The sequence below is a fragment of the Phodopus roborovskii genome, unplaced genomic scaffold (genome assembly GCF_943737965.1).
Source record: "Phodopus roborovskii unplaced genomic scaffold, PHOROB, whole genome shotgun sequence".
Classification (NCBI taxonomy): Eukaryota; Metazoa; Chordata; class Mammalia; order Rodentia; family Cricetidae; genus Phodopus; species Phodopus roborovskii.
The window spans coordinates 18,031,314-18,039,789 of NW_026126541.1; positions in this window are offsets into that span (position 1 = coordinate 18,031,314).

Below are 8,476 nucleotides of genomic sequence, written 5' to 3' on the forward strand. Positions count from 1 at the left end.
TAGATAACTAATGTGTCTGGCTTTGCATTCTGATCCTTCAGGCAAACTTTATTAAATCATAAATCATATATCACCACATTGGAGCTAGGGTTACAGGAATCTTTGAGGACACTTGCCTTGCTATGTTAGTGCTGGCATCTACTTTTCTTTTCTTTTTTTCTTTTTTGAGAGACAGGGCCTCACAGTCTAGCCCTGACTGTCCTGGAACTCACTATGTAGACAAGGCTAGTTTTTAACTCACAGATATCCTCTTGCCTCAAGTTCCTGAGAGCTGGGACTGAAGGTGTGTGCCACCATCCCTATCAGGTGCTGGGATCTGAACTCTGTTCCTCATGCTTTTAAAATGAGTGTTCTTAACCATGAAGCCCCCTCCACAGCCCTTCTCTCAACCTTATTAGTTTCTTTTTTACTATCTGATTTCGTATGCTTGATGCCCTCAGAGGTCAGAAGAGAGCATTAGATCCCTGTGGAGATGGAGTTAAAGATGGTTGTGAGCCATATGTGAGTGCTAAGAATTGAACCCAGGTCCTCTTAAAGAGAATCTAATACTCTTAACCACACAATCTCTCTAACCCTTATGTTATTTTTTTTTTTTTAGACAGAGTCTCTTACTGAACCTGGAGCTCACCAGTTTGGATAGACTAGCTGTTCAGCAACCACAAGGATCCTCCTTCCTCTGCCTCTCCTGCACTGAAATTACAAATGAATGCTACCATGTTTGACTTTTTTTTTTTTTTTTAAACATGAATTCTGGAGATTCGAACTCAGATCCTTATGCTTGTGTAGAAACCACCTTACCAACTGTTCCTTGTTCCAAAAGTGAAAACTAAGCCATAATGTATCAACTCTATGCATGTTGTTTGGTATCATATAAAATAAAATCGTGACTACTCATTTTTTTTAAAAAAAAAAAAGTATTGCTAAAGGGAATATCATTGTGGCAGTTTGAGTGATAAATGGCCTCGGGCTTTTGAATGCTCAGTCACTAGTTAGTGGGGTTGTTTTGAGAGGCATAGGAGTTATGTCCTTGTTAGAGGAAGTGTGTCACTGAAGGTAGACTTTAAGAGTTGAAAGACTCACTCCATTCCCAGAATGCTTCCTGCCTTTAGCTCAAGATGTGAGCTCTCAGCTCCGTCCACCAAGCCTGCTGCCACCATGACACCATTATAGACCATTATAGAATATTCTCCCTCTAGAAACAAACCCACATACACCCTTCTTCTATGCATTGCCTCGGTCATGGTGTGTCATCACAGACACCCATGATGGTGGGACAGAAATGCCATGGCAAGGAAGGCATACTCAGATCTGGAGATGTGATGGCTTCCCTGTCAACGTGGCTAGACTTGGAACCACCTTTCAGGCACACCTACACATGCAGCAAGGCTGTTTCCAGAGAAGACAACTGAACAAGGAAGACCTTGAATGTAGAGAGAAGACCATCCCAACCTGAATAGAAAAGGGAACGAGAGTGAAGTACTGTCTTAGTCAGGGTTACTATTGCTGTGATGAATCACCAGTAAGCAACGCAACTTGGGGAGGAAAGAGTTTATTTGGCTTACATGTCCACATCAGTGTTTTTCCTTCATGTCTTTTTGTTTGTTTGTTTGTTTTTGCGAGACAGGGTTTCTCTGTGTAGCTTTGGAGCCTGTCCTGTAACTCACTTTGTAGACCAGGCTGGCCTCAAACTCACAGAGATCCGCCTGCCTCTGCCTCCCCTAATGCTGAGATCAAAGGCGTGTGCCACCAACGCCCAGCCACATCACTGTTTTTCATGGAGGAAGTCAGGACAGGAAACCAAACAGAGTAGGAACCTAGAGGCAAGAGCTGATGCAGAGATCACAGAAGAATGCTGCTTACTGGCTTGTTCTTCATGACTTGCTCAGCCTGCTTTCTTATAGACTCCAGGACCACCAGCCCAGGGATGACCACACCTACAATGCACTAGGCCTTCCCCCATCAATCACTAATTTTAAAAACGCTCTATAGGCTTGCCTACAGCCCAATCTTATAGAGGCATTTTTAAAATTGAGGTTCCCTCCTGTCAGATGACTTTAATTTGCATCGAGTTGACATAAAACGATCCAGCACAAGCACCAGCATTTACCTCTCTGCTTTCCAATTGCAGATGCAATGGGACCATCTGCCTTATGCTCCTCCCACCATCTTCCCTGCCATGGTGGGCTTTATCCTCAGGCTGTGAGGCAAAGTATGCCCTTACTTTTAGCTTAAATTGCTTTTTGCCAATATGTGGTCACAGCAGCAAGAAATACAATCAATACATAACGACCCTTTCATAATTCAACAATTAAAATGAGTTTGCCACAGGCTGCCTACTGGTCCCACTGAGGAACGGTGAACCGGGGAAGTACGTGATGGTATTTAGGTCAACTTTGGTGAGGAGGAGTCCATAAAGCTGTAAGCCAGTGGACAGCTCCGTCTCTGCCACCACAGCACATGGCTCGCTGAACAAGAACTTCAGAGCTGGCTGTCATGTTGCCGATTCTTCTGTCCTCTGTCATGAATGAATATTGATCACACCTGCCTGTCACATTGACAATATTGCCTGGAGTCATAGATAGGAAACAACAAGTGCTTTTGATACATAGTAAAACTTGCACGATTTGGAGGGTGGGAGATGGACTCCACCAAAATTCAGGGGCTGGATTCTTTTGAGGGTACTCTGAGCCTCAAACAACATCACACATTAGACTTTTACAGTAAAAGACATTTGCACATCACAACACCCATCTCAACAAGAGGCACATTACTAGGTAAGTTTGCTTTTTATTGCTGAAAGCAATATTTACCATATTAAAGCATGCTACACCAAGCCGTTTTCAGAGTCTCCACCAAGGCTGCTGGTTTTGAATTTGGACCAGGTAAAGAGAAGGCTCTTTAAAAGGTTCAGACTATAGAAAGAACAAGCCACTCTCACACCAGACCTCCTAGGTTCCCAGATCCATCACCCTCAGTATCTGTATCAGTATGGCTTACCTGCCAGTCTCTCCCTGTTTTGAGCAGTTTCCCACCAGCCTGTTCCCAAAGCCGCGTCAGCCCCAAATAACACACAGAGATGCTGTATTAGATATAAAGCTGTTGGCCTGTTACTAGCGTTTCTTATTGGCTAGCTCTGTCTTAAATATTAACCCATTTCTACTAATCTAAGTGCTTCCACGTGGTCTTATCTTACCAGAGAGAGGGTCTGGACCTCTTCTCTCAAGTCCCTACATCTTGACTCCTCACTACTCATCTCCCAGAATCCTCCTTGTCTCCTAGTCCCGCCTATCTATTGGCCAACGGGGCTTAATTCATTAACCAATGAGAGAAACATATTTACAGAATGAGATCTCCCATCACCTCCCTCTTGCTCCTCTTAGCAATGCATTTGTTCAGATATCAGATGGCAAAGTGTGCAGACATAAGCCGTGGGAATAGATTGGTTTTGGATTGTCATGGCAATCTGTCTATCTATTGGAATGATTTAAGGCTGAATATATAATCCAGTTTCAGTTGAGGAAATGTGATGGTAAATTTAACAGATAAAGTTGAGGAAAGATTGTCCTCATTATTTAAAATCAATGCATGAATATAAACTCAAGAGGCACAAACTATGATGGAAAAAATTTGCAGAAGACATCTGATAAAGGACGGCTGAAATAAAGAACTCTCAAAATTCAACAGTAAAAAAGAAATGTTCTATTAAAAATGATCAAAAGAACTAAAACTTCACCAAGAAGATTTAGGATGGCCAAAAAAGCATATGAAAAGATACTTAATATCCTGTGTCACTAGGGTATTGAAAATTAAAACAACGCATTGCCATGAATAGCTATTAAAGTGAGTAAAATTTACCACCGGGTATATTGGGCTAAATTTATAATCCCAGCTTTGGGGAGGCAGAGGCAGGAGGGTGGCAGCCATCCTGAGGTCAGCAGATCTGCATAGTAAGACCCCATCGAAAGGGAAATGATAATAATTGTAATAACTCAAAATTCAAAACAATGGCAACATCAAATGCTGGCAAGGATGCTATGTAACAGAGGCTCTTGGTTCATGGGAAGGCAAAACGGAGCAGCCACTTTGGAAGACAGTTTGACAGTTTTACCAGAAACTATTACTTGTTATAGTAATGGTGTTCAAATGAGTTTAACATCCACACAAAAACCTGCCCAGTGATGCATAGAGAAGCTTGATTCATTATTCCCTAAACCTACAAGTAACCAAGATATCCTTCAGTGGGTAGACAGATGGGTGAACTGTGATGCACCACAAAATGAAATATTATTCAGTGCTGAAATGAAATGGGCCATCAGGCCACAGGATACAGGAAGGGACTGAATACATAGAAGCAGAAGAAGCCAAATTGAAATGTAAAGACTATATTCTGGACTGGGAGGTGTAGCTCAATGGTAGAGTGTTTGTCTCTCAAATGCAAGGCTCCATGTTCAATCTCAAGTGTGGGAATGAATGAAGGAACCCTGGAAGCTATGTTTTGTGTGAGTCTATGTATACAACACTCTAGAAAAGACAAAATGATGGAGACAGTTGCCAGACTGTAAGAAGGGATGAGCAGGCACAGCAGAGGATGTTGGGAGAGCGAAACCACTCTGTGTAGAATTACCATGGTAGATACAAGCCCCTTTACAGGTGTCAAAACCCAGCAGACTGTTGTGTCAATGTAGCCTTGGTGACTACAGCAAATGTGCCCTGCTGGTACAGGGTGGTGTGTGTGTGGGAGGGGGGGAATGGGCTATGCAGGCATGAGCTGTCAGCTAGGAATTCACTAGATTATGTGCTCAATTTGATTGTGAGCTTGAAACTACTCTTTTAAAAAGTAATACATAATGCCAGGTATGGTGACACGTGTCTTTAATCTCAGCACTAAGGAGGCAGAGGCAGGTGTATTTCTGTGAGGCCAGCCTGCTCTAAAAAGCAAGTTCCAGGGCAGCCAGGGCTATGTATGTAAAGAGACCCTGTCTTAAAAAACCAAAACAACAACGACAACAAAAAGCCCAAAAAACAACAAAAATAAAATTAAAAAGTGCATAGGCTAGGTATGGAGACACACACTGGATACACCTGTGATTACAGCACTGAGGAGGTTGAAACAGAGGAATCTCAAGTTCCAGACCAGTTCCCGGTTACATAGCGAGACCTTGTCTTAAAATAATAATTTTAAAAAAAATCAGTACAAATGAAGAAACAAAACCCATGATGGTTAGGAAGAAATGGGGCCCTGATTAAATCTTGTTCATAAAACTACTGCAAATGGCTTGGGTTTATAGGAGTCCATATTGCCAGTGTGCAGAGATGGTATAGCACAATGATGAACACCATTGCCCCACTGAACAATCATCACAGAAGCTTCCCCACCTCTGGACCTCTGGTGCTGACGAAGAGTTTATTCAGAAAAGAAATTCACTAAAGAAGTGGAAAGTGTATAAGGTTGAGAGACATTCAAAGATAGTTTTGGTAATGCAAGTTAGAATAGAAAGTGAATTAGGTACAACCTTTTGAGCTCATCAAGATAGAATAGATATGGAATATTTTCTCTGAATTTGCCAAATGCTAATGGATGTTGATGTATTTATTACCCGTATATATTGTATATAGTTATTGTACTTATTGTATATAGTTTATCTTTTATTAATTATAACCTTATTTTGTTTTCTGATTTTTTTTGAGACAGGGTTTCTCTGTTGCTTTGGAACTTGTTCTGTAGACCAGGCTGGCCAAAAACTGAGAGGTCCAGCAGCTTCTGCCTCCTGAGTGCTGGGGTTAAAGGCGTGCACCCCCACGCCTGGCTCTTCTTTTTTTAATTATTATTTCAGACAAAAAAGGAAAATGTGGTAATAATTTGTTTATGATCTAACAATGAAGCTTATCTGAAGATCAGAGTGCAGAGCTAAGCCTCTAGTTAGCCACAGACACCAGGCAGTGGTGGTATAAACCTTTAATCCCAGCACTTGGGAGACAGTGGCAGATCTCTGTGAGTTCAAGGCCACCCTGGCCTACACGATTGAATCTGTCTAAAATGGAAACAGAGCTCATGCAAAGGTGATCCTAGCAGTTGGGATCCCACGCCTTTAACCCCAGCAGTAGGGAGGTGGAGACAGGAGTGATGTGGCTGGAGAGAGAAAGGACTATAAGTTCGGAGGAGACAGGAGCTCACTGTAGTCTGAGTACAGTTAGTCTGAGGATGCAGTCTGGGGACAGGATCCCCCCTTTGGTCTGAGCATTGGGAAAGGTAAGGACTCTGGTGGCTGGTCACTCTGCTTCCCTGATCCTTCAGCTTTCTCTTCCTGATAGCTGACTCCTGATAGTTTTCATTATTAAGACCAATTAGAATTCGTGCCACATAGGTTAGTGCTCAAAGCAAATTGAAAGTTCAGGGACACTGGGATTGGTGACCCTCGCCTTTAGTCCCAGCAGTGGCAGGCAGATCTCTGTGAGTCTGAGGCCAGTGTGGTCTGCAGAGTTAGTTTTAGGACAGCTGAGACTGTTACATAAAGAAATGCTGTCTCAAAAAAACAAAAAACAAAAAAAACCCCAACAACAACAACAAAATTAAAACAACCAGAAAATTCGATCTGTGGCTGTTTGAAGCACTCAGCCTATAGTACTCCAATGTGTTGTCACAGTAACACTCATATTAAATTTCTTATTAAACATGTATTCATTTTTGCAGCACTGGGGATCAGACCCCTGATGTCTTTCACGTCAGGTCACACTTTACAACCCAGCTGTATCTCCATCCTCCATCCTCACTCATTCCCATTATAAAAACAAGAGAGCTGAGGGACGGAAAAGTTCAATCATTTGCTTAAGGGAGAATAAGTAGAAACCTTTCCCTAGACTTTCCTTGTGGGTAAAAACAGGTTGGATCACATTGGAGCATGAAACAAAAGGGCGCATATGTGCACTCTTATGCAAATATTCGCCAGGTCCTGAAGTGAATGGAAAAAGTGGATAAAAGCCCTGCAACCAAAAATAATAAAAAGCAGAGTTGCCCAATGTCTCTGAAAACTACCGTCAGTTCCCATGCAGCCACTGCGTGACAGCCTGGCTGGGAACTGAGTGTCTGTTACAAAATAAATAAATAAATAAATAAATTTTCGAATTTTGCTGTCTCCGATTGTTGGCATCTGTTTTGATACTGACCCTAAAAAGATGTTATCCGTTTTAATGGCTGAGTTTTTTGTAAGTTTTGTCCTCTGTTAAGATTTCTTCATTCATTATATTTTATTGATTATGTATGTACTGTGTGTGTGCGCGTGTGTGTGTGTGTGTGTGTGTGTGTGTGAGTGTGTGTGTCTGTGTGTCCATGCTGATGTCAAGGATGTGTATGAGGATCAGAGGACAACTTGCAGGAGTCAGTTTTCTCCTTCCATCCTATTGGTTCCGGGGGTCAAACTGCAGCGCTCAATCTTGGTAACAAGTGCCTTTATTTACCCACTGAGCCATCTCACCAGCCCCATTCCTATCATCTTAATCTGGGCCCTGGATGAAACCAAGCCTTTGCCTGACTGACACTAGGGATGTTCCTCAGTGCCGACCTCCTCTAAACAGGACCCATAATGCTATGGTATGGTGGCCACATCTGTAATCCAGTACTCAGGAGGCCGAAGCAAGAGAATCTGGAATCTGAGGCCTGAATGAGCTACAAAAAGAGACCCTGGCTCAAAACAAAGAGCCAAGGCCCCTTTTTGTTGTAGTTACTGTTTCCTGCACCATTCTGAGTCCCCATTTCTGGTGAAGTTTCTCATGGCCCACATGACTAGGGGAGTGCCCATCTTCTCATCAGAAACCCTGAATCAAAAATCTGTGGCAATGGAAACACTTCCATTGTGAGGTGAGCACCAGTGCACGCCTGCAAAACTGTTTGGAGTCAGCTGACATCCTCCACCCAGCCTCAATCTCATCTGACCCAGAAGCCACAAGTTCCCGATTCCTGCAGTGGGTACCCATCTGAGCTGGTGGCATCAGAATTCCCAGGTCCTTTAACCTTGGATATGCTGAGGGTCTGGCTTTTCTAGAGCTAAGAGTGGATGAGAGGAGCCCCTGCATCTGAAGGCCAGCCTTCTGGTTTAAGAGCCTGCATTGTCCTCCCAGCCACACAGTAGGCTGAGACTTCGAAGCAACACCTTTTGCTGCTAATTTCTTTTGTGTGATTTTGCTCTCACGTGTCTACCTCTTTTATCTCTCTGTCTCTCTTCATATCCCCCGGACTTCAAGCAAAGCAGAGAATCCACCCTTAAAAACATTCTTTCGTTACTTTAGTACAGAGGGACAAGGAAGAGCTATAGCCTGGGATGAAGAAGAATAGAAACCAAGTTCCCTTTCTCCTTACAAAAAGGATTCCATGCATCCCAGCTAGAGCTTCCCTCTTGGAACATTTTTCAATGTTTTTGTTCGTTTTTGATGTATGATTGTTTTGCTTGGGTGTATGTGTACTAGGCGTGCACCAGGTTCA